Source organism: Fukomys damarensis, unplaced genomic scaffold (genome assembly GCF_012274545.1).
Source record: "Fukomys damarensis isolate Sample0158 unplaced genomic scaffold, DMR_v1.0_HiC HiC_scaffold_36, whole genome shotgun sequence".
NCBI lineage: Eukaryota > Metazoa > Chordata > Mammalia > Rodentia > Bathyergidae > Fukomys > Fukomys damarensis.
This window is the reverse complement of record NW_022900948.1, coordinates 17,640,166-17,650,961: the sequence shown is the minus strand read 5'-3', so window position 1 is coordinate 17,650,961 and position 10,796 is coordinate 17,640,166. Positions and strand designations below refer to the sequence as shown.

General features: G+C 43.7%; 1 long non-coding RNA gene across 1 annotated transcript; it reads right to left on the bottom strand.

Annotated features, from left to right (window-relative positions):
* Positions 1 to 3,792: 3,792 nt before the first annotated feature.
* On the bottom strand, positions 3,793 to 6,397 carry LOC104855507. The gene is made up of 3 exons (XR_778426.1): positions 6,289 to 6,397; positions 5,224 to 5,418; positions 3,793 to 4,198 (listed from the first exon to the last, which is right to left on the bottom strand). It is a non-coding gene; the product is annotated as an uncharacterized LOC104855507 (long non-coding RNA).
* Positions 6,398 to 10,796: the final 4,399 nt, after the last annotated feature.

Sequence of the window (10,796 nt, the reverse complement as noted above, 5' to 3'; positions counted from 1 at the left end):
CTGTGTTAAGCAAATCAAGATGGGTAAGATCTGGTCCTTGTCACCTAGGTACCAACAAGAGAGCCAAGGGAAAAGGACAGGTGTGTGAACAGCTTAATTACTATGTCACCTCTTCTAGCACTTTCCCAAATTATTGCAGTTATTTCTTTAAAACTGCCAGCAGCCCCACTAAACTGTGCATTCCTCAAGGACAGAATAGCTTATTGGTTAAGGCAGCATTTATACTTCTGCAACTTGAGTTCACCTCCCACTTGGCCATGTGACAGCTATAATTTTAGACAGGTTGTTTTGCTGTCCTGTACTGCTCTGTTACTTCTCTGTAAGTTTCCTTATCTGAAAATGAGATTAATATTAGTACTAATTGTTACAAAATTAAACTCTTTAATATATGTAAAGCACTTAGTAGTGTGGCCTAAATAGTACATGTGTAATTAACATTTGTTGCTGTTAATACTACTGTTACCAATAATAATACAGTGGGGTTACTCTTATGTAGCAGCTCACTTCTGAAAGTAAGTTTACAAGGCAGAAACCATACATAATCAATATGTTACTTCAAATTCCCATCTTTCTTGCTCCTGGGAGCATATGGCTGCTACCTCCCACACGGGATTGGCCAACTTTAGTTAATAACAACTGACACTTAATGAGTGCTTATTACATAGCATGTGCTGGTTGAAATTTTTACACACATTAACCTATTTCATCTAATTTCATATCAACTCCATAAAGTAAGTACTAGGGCTTCCTCCATTTTAAAATCTAGGAATCAGAGGCACAGAAAGGTTAAATATTTGTCTAAATACTACAGGGACTTGAATTTAGGTAGTCAGCTGGCCAGGCTCCAGATTACATACTGTAAACCACCAGGTCCAATTGTCTCTCCTAAGAGAAATAGGATGTGACTATCCTAATTCAGTATACCCTACCATGTGTACAGATCTGGCAGTGCAGTGAGCATTTGGTAACAGTTTGTGAAATAAGTGGGCTCCTCAGGTTGCTAGTTGAGGAGCCTCTTTCCTGCTCTCTGCTGCGTTTGTCAACTCCCCGCCCATGTCTCCATCCTCAGTCCTCCATGAACCAGCTCATTCCCAGCTCACACAATCCCCAACGAGTCTTCAACCAACCGATGCAGCTGTTATCGAGTGTCCTTTGGGAACCCCAGGTTGCTATCTTCTAGGTGTTGAGACACCGAAGTAAAAGAGACTTACAACTTCCAGCACACTTTGGAGGGACTCCAGTAAAGCAATGCTTCTCTAATGGGGGTGCAGTGCAGAGCCATAGTCCCAGCGGTCCCTGAGTTCTCTCCAGGAACTTTTAAGTGACATGTTTTTGTTTCAGTGATGGTGTGATTAGGTATAGTATTTGTAGATTCTAGGGGTTAAGGCTGTTCACTGTGGCATGAGAGATCCTGGATGCAAATCCTGACATTGTCAAGTGTATTCTTGCAACCTGAGTGAGGTAAGAAGTTGAATGAGGCAAGGAATTTCTGTTCTTCACCTTCCTCCCCATCCAAGCAACTCAGGAGCTGGTTCTACTTTTTTGTGTTTGTTTGTTTGTTTTGGTTTGGTTTTTTGAGACAGGGTCTCACTATGTAGTTGAGACTGACCTGGAATTCACTATGTAGCCCAGGCTGGTCTCGAACTCACAGCGATCCTCCTGCCTCAGCCTCCTGAGTGCTGGGATTACAGGCATGCGCCACCACGCCCGACTGGAGCTGGTTCTACTTTAACATTGGTGTACAACTTCTGGAGGGAAGTGACCACCTCAGCTGAGCAGAAACCACTAGGCTGATGCCTATGTAACCATTACAAGAATCCATATGGTGCCTTCTGGTTGACCATCTATTCTCCTGTAAATTTGGTCCTAGCAAAAACCATGTGAGGTAAGTAGTAATATATATCTGTTTGCACATAGTTAACTCTTATTATTTACAGATTCCATATTTACAGATTTGCCTAGTTGTTAAGATTTATTTGTAAACCCTAAAATCAATATTCATTTTATAGTCATTTGCAGGCAGGGACAGAATAATGAAAAATTTCAGTTACCCAATGCACACATTCCCTGCAGAGGTCAAACAAGGCAACACTGCCTTCCTGTTTCAGCATTCATAACATAAACAAGTACTCTTTTGTGGTCTATTTAGTACCACGCTTTGCACATTTTTGTACTTTTTTCTTGGTGATTTCATTGCTTCCAATGGTCCCCAAGAATTATGCTAAAGCTAAAGGAGGCTGTGATGTGCCTTACAGAGAAAATGTAAGTGCCAGATAAGCTTCGTTCAGATGTGAGTTATTGTGCTGTTGGCCTGAGCTCAGAATTAATGAATCAGCAGTAATATTAAACAAGGTGTCTTTAAATAGAAGCACATATAAAAGGTTATGTTTTACGGTGAGAAAAATGTCACCAATGTCTGGAACCTAACCCTGTATTTCCCCTAGGAAAAGTGGCTCAATATTTGCCAATGCAGCATTCCCAGAAACTTCATAGAACACAATTACTGAAACAATGAGAACACAGTACAGGCTGCACATGCATAGCATGTATGATCCAAAGGAAACCAAGGTTCAGACAGGTACGAGAATTTGCCCATACGGCAGGAAGTGCACATCGCAGTGCCAGAGTGGCTCTTCAGCTGAGGTCGGTCAGAGTCCCTGCTCCACCGACTACCACCCCCATCACACTGGATTCATGGTCAAATGCACTGTATAAACAGTTGCCATATGTGGGGCTTAGGTAAATAGAATCTGCTGTGGATGCTTTTAACCTTTCTTTTGCTGATGCTGTTCTTTATCTACTCTCCCTCGCTTCCTTCCCACTCATTTGTGTTCTTTGCTTTGAGGTTTTATTGCTGTTTCTTTGTTTTTGCCAAGCTGGGGATCAAACCCGGCCTCTGCATGCTAGGAAAGTGTTCTACCACTGAGCTACACCCTTGGCTCTGCTTTTGGATTGTCTGCAGTCACATGGCCATTGCATTGAAGGTCCTTTGCAGCAAGAGACCCTTCCTGCCAGGTGCAGTGCTTCCTAAGGAACTAGAGAAGAACAGGGCAGTCAGCCTGGGAGTCAAACCAGTAGCATTCTGAAGTTCACCCATGAGCCAGTGAAAATTCTGTTACGTTATTCTTACTGATGGTTCAAACTCCAGAACAGGGCAGATGGGCTGGAGGAACATCTGCACCATCACTGGCCACACCTCTGGTAGCCTTCACAAATCCAAGATTCTTATCCCTCCCCACTGAAAAATAGTGGCCCTTTTCTAAGGATTTCCAAACAATCAGGGCCACTTTGTGGAAATTTAGAGCCAACATATCCGTGCTCAGAGCCCGCCCCACCCCATGCTCAGAGTGATGTGTTGCCTTGATGAGTTTGACAGGCCTGGCAGAGGAGAGGCAGGAGGGAGAAGGTGGAGAGGGGGTTTCAAGTGTCTCGGAAGTGGCATTTATATTTAGTATTTCCTTTCTGCTCAAGGGTTGGTGTGCTAGTCAGGATTCTTGATATAAACAATAGACTCGCTTTAGCTCATTTTAGCAGAAAGCAAATTTGTGAACGAGTATTATGTGATTCAGAGGAATCCTCAAAGCAGCCTGAGAGTCCTACTTAATGGCAACCAACTAGGAAAAATTTTCAAACCATACAATCAGATTTCACCTTTGAAGACCTCAGAGCCTGCACACCTGGGCATAGGCCAGTGACACTGAGAATGGAGCAGTAGGTCCTCGGACTCTGATGCCCCAAAGCTGCATACTTCCACTGTGTGAAGAGCCACTGGGCAATTCTGAGAGCCCCCTTCCTGTTCTACTTCTTGGCAAACCTTGGCTTAAGATCATCAGATTGGTGGAGCTACAGTCACATGATGGGGCAACTGAACTATATCTGTTCACGTTTCTGGAGGCCAGCAGTCCAAAACCAAGACATCAGCAGTGCCACCCTCCCTCTGGAGGCTGCAGTGGAGAATCAATGCTCGGCCCCTTCTAGGCTGTAGGTATTCACTGACTTGTGGACACATCACTCCAATCTCTGCTTCTGTGGTCACATTTCCTCCATCTCCTCTCTGTTAAATCTGCCTCCACTTCACTCCTAGAAGGACACTGTCACTGGATTTAGGGCTCAACAAAGAATGCAGGATGATCTCATTGTTTCACGATCCTAAACAACTGCAAAGGCTCTTTTCCAAATAAGGCAACATTCACAGGACCTGGGGAGTAGAACATAGGACAGGAGTAAGCCCCCATTCAGTCCATTCAACCAGCCTACAAATTCAAATCACCTGTGAACCTTCTTATTCAAACATAGATGCTGACCCCCACACAGAGCAATGGGATTGGAATCAGGCTGCGGCATCCAGGCTGTGTCAGTATTGCTAGCTTTCCAAGTATTCTGCTTGTTAGTTAAACTTGAGGACCAATGATTACCCAATTATTTCTTTTTAAAAGTGAGAATGAAGGCACAGAGAAGGCCCAAGATCCCTCTGAAGTCACATAGCACAAACTGACTCTACCTTTGACCTCCAGGAGATATTCTTGACCCCCTGGGGTACCCCTTGTGTCCCTCCAGGCTTCAGGAGAGCCCAGGTGGTCAGTATCTGCTCTGGAATACCTTAGCTAGGAGCCTTAAGGCCTTTCCCAAGCTCAGGACAATACCCGAGCTCAGACCTGAGGGAATCTCCCAAACAGGGGCCAGATCTAGTTTGTTTGTGACCTCAAAGGAGTCACTGAACCTCTTTTGTTCTAGTCTTCTCTGATCTTTAATGTAGAAGATTGAGCTCAGTATGCTCTGAGGTGACTTTCAGCACAAAAACGATATGATTTGGTAATTCCAACCATCTGAGAATGTTTAATTTGGCCCTCAGCCATCCCAGGATATTTGATAGAATCTGATCATTTGGACCAGCCCCAGGAAAGGAACAGATCAGAGCCCGTGCTGGGTGTTGGGAGCCCACCTGATGGGAGAGTATGTTCATATGTGGTGGGGGGTGGAGGGATGGGTACTGGCGGGTAAGACTGTGGAGACTTAGAACTAGAAGGAATTAATTTGGCTCATGTCAAATATGGAAACTGAACCTCAGAGAGGGAAATTATTAGTTCCAGTTCACACAATTAGTTAAAAGCAGAATTGGCATTAGAGTTAGCTTTTCTGAATTCTGTCCCAGATTCTTTCTTCTACACCAAAAATGACAAATACATTTCCTCTCCTGTGCTCTGATCAATTAGCAGTGGCTACCTTGAATGCTGTCTTCTGGAAGGTTCCCAGGCCCATCCAGGCTCAGTAAGAAGAGTGCTGTACTTGATTAGCAATGTCTGTCATGACCACAGGAGGGGAGAGCAGCAGCCTGTGTTTTTCCAGCCCTGAGTTGCCAGGCTCATTAGAGGACAAAATTGTCAATGAGGAAATTTGAGGCTCTTTCTCCATAGAGAACTAATCATGAAAGAAAAGTGAAAAACTACATAAACAGCTCTGCAGAAGACTCTTGAAAGTACTTACCTCAAAATTCAGAGATGGTAACCAGTGCTCACACCTATAGACATGGTTTGCTAAGCAAGGCTGGGAACAAATAGTATTGCAAACTGTGAAAAGGGTATGTGAAAGCCATGATGTGAGAGGTGAGGAAATAAGTTCCTAGGAAAGCAGAACGAGTTAACAGTTAATATACAGACACATTGTACAATGTGCAGCCAGGAGTTTTTGTTGTACTTTTAAATTTTTGCTCCAATTTTAATAGCAGTCCTTAGATTAAGGCAGTGAAAATAGTTTATTTACTTTCATGAGCACAGTTGCAAAGTTATATGTAAAAACTATATGACACATGAATTGGCCAGTCCCTCCATGTCTAAATTTACTCTAGTTAAAATTAACGACAATAATAATATTATTATATTTAATCCTCATTACAATCTTGTAAGATAATTATTATCCTCACTGTTTTACAGATGAGGAAACAGGTTTAGAGGGGCTAGGGAACTTGTCCAAAATTACACAATTAATAGGTGGCAGAACTAAAATTTGAATCAAACTGGGATTTTGACACGCTGTCTAATTAAGAGCTGGACCCAACATGAGGCATGTTTGAGTACTCACAGAAGCTACTAACTGCTAGAAGTGATGGATAGGCCTTTCTACAACTGACCCTGAAATACCAATCCCTCTCAATGTGAAAGGAAAATATACTATTCTTCTGATTTTCATTTACTAGAATCCAAATCACCAATTTTTTTCCCCCTCTGGAAAAACGAAAGGGTCCATCCCTTCAGAGAAGCCTTGTGGGGTCTATGCCCAGCTGTTACACACCTTCCGCAAAACACCAACATGAGCACTCCAGGTTAAAGGATATCAGCATGGCCACACACTCCTCATTTTCCCAAATTAATCAAGAAGTAGGAATTTCTGACAAATGCCATCTGCTGATTTTTCAGAGAGACAAGTTTTGGTGGTGTGACCAGCAGGTGCCTCAGCTTTTTCTAGCATGCAGTACCAAAATAGTCACCATGGCAACCCTCAGAGGGCAGCCTTCCAAAGAGATGCATTGTGAGCACAGAAACTCTAGAGCACTTCCAAGCAAGAAGGAAGGAGGCTAGTGTTGGGTTTCCAATGGGGGCAAGCAGGAGCTTCTTTCAACACTCCCAGGCTTGTGTGCTGGGCACAGCCAAGATCTCCCCTGCTCCCAGGAAAAGAGTATAAATAAGAATTTGTAACCACACCAGGCAAAGAAGGCAATGCCTACATTTCTTGCAGGGCCTCAAGTAGCACGGAGAAAAGATAAAAAGTGGGGTGTGGCTCTGAGTTGGGTCCTGTCCTGTTCAAAGCTAATGCACTGACCTTGGGCAATTGACCCTAGCTCAAATTTTCTGAGTTTCAGTTTTCTGTGAAATTGGTATGATGAATTCATACCATCTTTTCACGCAATTGTGCTGCAGATATGATTCGATGCTGTGAAAGTGTTGTGAGAAGGTACTCAGCGGGTAGCGCTGAGTAAAAAGAACAGTCTTGGGTATCAACCATCCCAGGCTCCTCACCAGGTTCTGCTGCTTTCCAATCTGATGAACTCAGATGAGTCAGAGAACCTGTCAGGCCCACGTCTCTCACCTTGCAGGGAAGCTTTGGGCCCTGCTTCATGGTATGGGTAAGCAGGTTAATGGGGTGCAATATGCATAAGCATAGGTGTTATCTCTATGCTCCCTTACCTCTTCACTCTCTCCTTTGGGCTCCTAAGACTTCTTAACCTTGGGTTCCTTCTGAAACCTGGGATTCCACACTGCCTATGGGGTTAAAAGCAGACACCAACCCAGGATTAAACATTCAAGAATTTTATGGGTTTGGGGGAGGGGGGATTGTAACCAAAAGAGGAGGGGCCTAGGAGGAGCCAGGAGAGGAGAGGGCCATTGCCACATGGTTCAAGTCTGATCCGGGGGCAGGAGGGAGGGAAAGAAGTGAGATGGAAGTGCTGGGTGGCTTGCTGTCTAGAAAAGATCAGCAAAACCATCAAGATGACCTTGAGCCAAAGTCACCTGTCAGGGAGTTTCACTGTTGCAAAAGGAATTGGCAAGTGACACACACATAGAAACAAGCTGAATGGAAGTAAAATAATAAAAAGTTTATTTTGCCAGCAAAGGTCGATAACACTCAAAAAGTCAGTGCCAGTGATCAACCACCTACTGGGTGGCAGCTTCATCTTTTATAGGTTTTACAGCTATGATCTCATTCAGGTGGTTACATTTCATTTCCTCAGTTCACATTACCCATGTACAAATTACAGTAACAAGACAGTTAACCTTAACCCAGAAGTAACAATTCCTTGTAGTTAGGGAGTTTACCTTAAGATTCATCTAGCTACCTATTCTAGTGCACAAGAAGGGGGTGTTCAAGGTTAGGGATGAGGCCAGATGTCCCATTTCATGGTCAATGCCTCCAGTGTCTGTTAATTTTGAACTAAACAAAGCAGATTGCTGTAGAGACAGCAGAAGTCATTTTACATTTTGTAACACTTTGTAGGTTTTTAGATTATTTACAAAAGTTCTCTGTACCACCATCTCCTGGAGATAGGTCTTCTCTAGGATCCCTGCCACACTGAATTTCTGATGCGCTAGGAGCAACCAATCATGTGTGGCCTCGACACAAACATGCTAGCAAGCAACCGGGGCCCTGAGTCAGCTGGGCCCCTGCCTACAAAGCTTTTTTTTTTTTTTTTTTTTTTTCTGAAACAGGGTCTCATTCTGTAGTTCAAGGCCAGCTTCAACTAACCCACAGCAATCCTCCTACTTCAGTTACTCAAGTGCTAGGATTACAGACGTACGTGTCCCAGCATGCCCAGCCACAAGGCATCTTCTCAAGGTCACCTCACATACCCAATCCTGACATCTTTCCTGTGGACATTCATCTCAGGCACTTGGTCTTATAGCCCACTTCTCTACTCAGAAGCTCACACCCCACAGTGATGGTCCCCTTACCCAGAACACCATAAGAACACAGGCTCAGTGATATCTCAGGACTCCAGTTCTGGGAAGAACAAGATTTCCCACATCTCATGTAGTTTACATAGCAAAGGCACATGCCAGGTGTCCACTTCCATGTGGCTGCTCGCATGTGCAGATATGTGTACTTATCAGCCCCTGACATGAATGGACATATTTGCATATGTGGGTGAGCATTTATATTGATAGGTATATATATGTGTTGTGAATTTATATAATACTATTAGTACTATACACTGAACCTCTGATGTTTATAACTATCTTTGAGATAAATAACTAAAGACTTGTGTGGGTATGATCTTCTCTTTAGCTCAGTTGTTTTCTCCAGCAGGTCACTCAGATAATACAAGGCAGAGTCACGGTTTGGATCAGAAATGTTTTTCTTTCAAATCTGAGCTCTGGTTCTACTCGCCGTATCTCTCCCATTACCCACTCATATGACCATTTTTTGCATGAAATCACATGTGTGCATGCACATAAAAGATTAAGATAAAAGAGGGAACTATACATGGAAAAGTATAGATTGATTATAGATGAATGGAGGGAATTGCTTACAGAAGCCTGCATCTTCTCATGTGTAATTCTCTTGGTGTGTGTCATCTAGAAAAGAATATTGTATCCTGGCTGTAAAGTTTCTATATAATGAATTATAGCACAAATTTTAGACATTGTAAGCAATTTGAGACTCTGATTCTTCTAGTATAATCCTAGATGAAATCCCTTTTCTTGTTCCTTTCCAAAATCCTTGATCACATGACAAAATTTTCAGCTGCCTGGTGGAGGTTGTTTTGTCTTTATTGGGAAGTGTTTAAAAGAAATCTACTCCAAGTTTTGTTTGTTTGTTTGTTTTGTGCGGGAGGGTTGTACCAGGGATCAAACTCAGGACCCTGTGCTTGCCAGGCAGACACAATACCACTGAGCTACATTCCTGGCCCAAGATTTTCACTTCCTAAATTATTTGTCTTTGCTTGTTCTGTGGTTGCATGAAATTCGAGCTTGTAGCATTAGAGTCAGAATCAATCCAATTACCATTTATCAAGCACAGGTACTATGCTTAAAATTCTCATAAGTGATAGCATTTTATTTGAGTTCCTATCGAAATGATCCCTATTTTATCAATGAAGAAATGAGGCTCTGCAGTTAGATTTGTCCAAGTTTATGCAAGGGGACAGAGCGGAGGCTGGAGTTGGGCTCTGAGGAACTTAAGCCTGTCTGTGCCCACTGCATTCACATTCTCTCAGGCAGAGGATAGGAACTACCCAAGTACTTGTTTTCCAGGCCACCCACTAGTTCTGTTGTATCCTGGGAACCTGCAGGACCAGCCAAGCCCAGGACAGGGCCACGTGGGGCCAGGCCAGGTTGACTTACCTGGAAGAACACCAGCCTGGCTATCGGTGTATCTGCTTTCTTCCCATTTCCTTTCATGGCCTCCTTCCTCAGTTGACAATGAGAGTCCAACTTCTGCCAGTCCTGACTGCCTTTCAAGCCTTTTTTTCTTTTTAAGAATTTTGAGGAAGAAAACCATCGTGTGCTCAAAGGGGACCTGGTAATCAGAAGTGTCTGGAGATTTCAAGCTGTTAACATAGAGAGGTGGCAAAAGTACTTTCCAGGACATCCTCAGGGACCCAACTGGCAAGAGGAGTCCTCAGACCTGGAGTCAGAACAGGTGTACAGAGCTCAGCAGTAGGAGAGTGGGTAAGGGCTGCACAGAAGGCTCTGATACCTGAAGAGCACTGTGCAGTTTGTCACATGCTTTCAGCCCCTCTTTCTCACTCATTTCCTCACTTTGAGCCCTTTCACAGCAGAGGAAACTGTTCAGAGAGGTAAAGTGACTGGCCTGGGGGCACACAGTTGGGAAGAGGCAGAGCTGAGTCTCTCACTCAGTTCTTCTGACTCCATGCCAGAACCACTAAGGTGCTAAGGCTGCCACCACTTAGAAACACCCACCCTGTATCTGGGTAGTCCTCAGGCCTGCACCAGGGCCAATGACGGGGTCAGTAAAAAAGAGCAGAGGAGCCTGAACACAGATAGGAAGATGTACGAAAGGGAATCAAGTTGCTGCTATAACAAATACCGTAGGCTGAGTAGTTTAAGAATAGAAATTTATTTCTCACAGATCTGGAAGTTCGAAAGTCCTAGATCTTGGTGCCAGCTTGGTCAGGTTATGGTGAGGGCCCTCTTCATGGTTTGATGTCTTTTTGCTGTGTCCTCACATGATGGAGAAAGAGGAAGGAAGTGAGCTCTCTCTCTCTCTTGTTTTCTTTGAAGGCCACTAGTACAGTCATGAGGGCTGTCTAATCAACTTCCCCATAGCCCACCTTCAAAAAA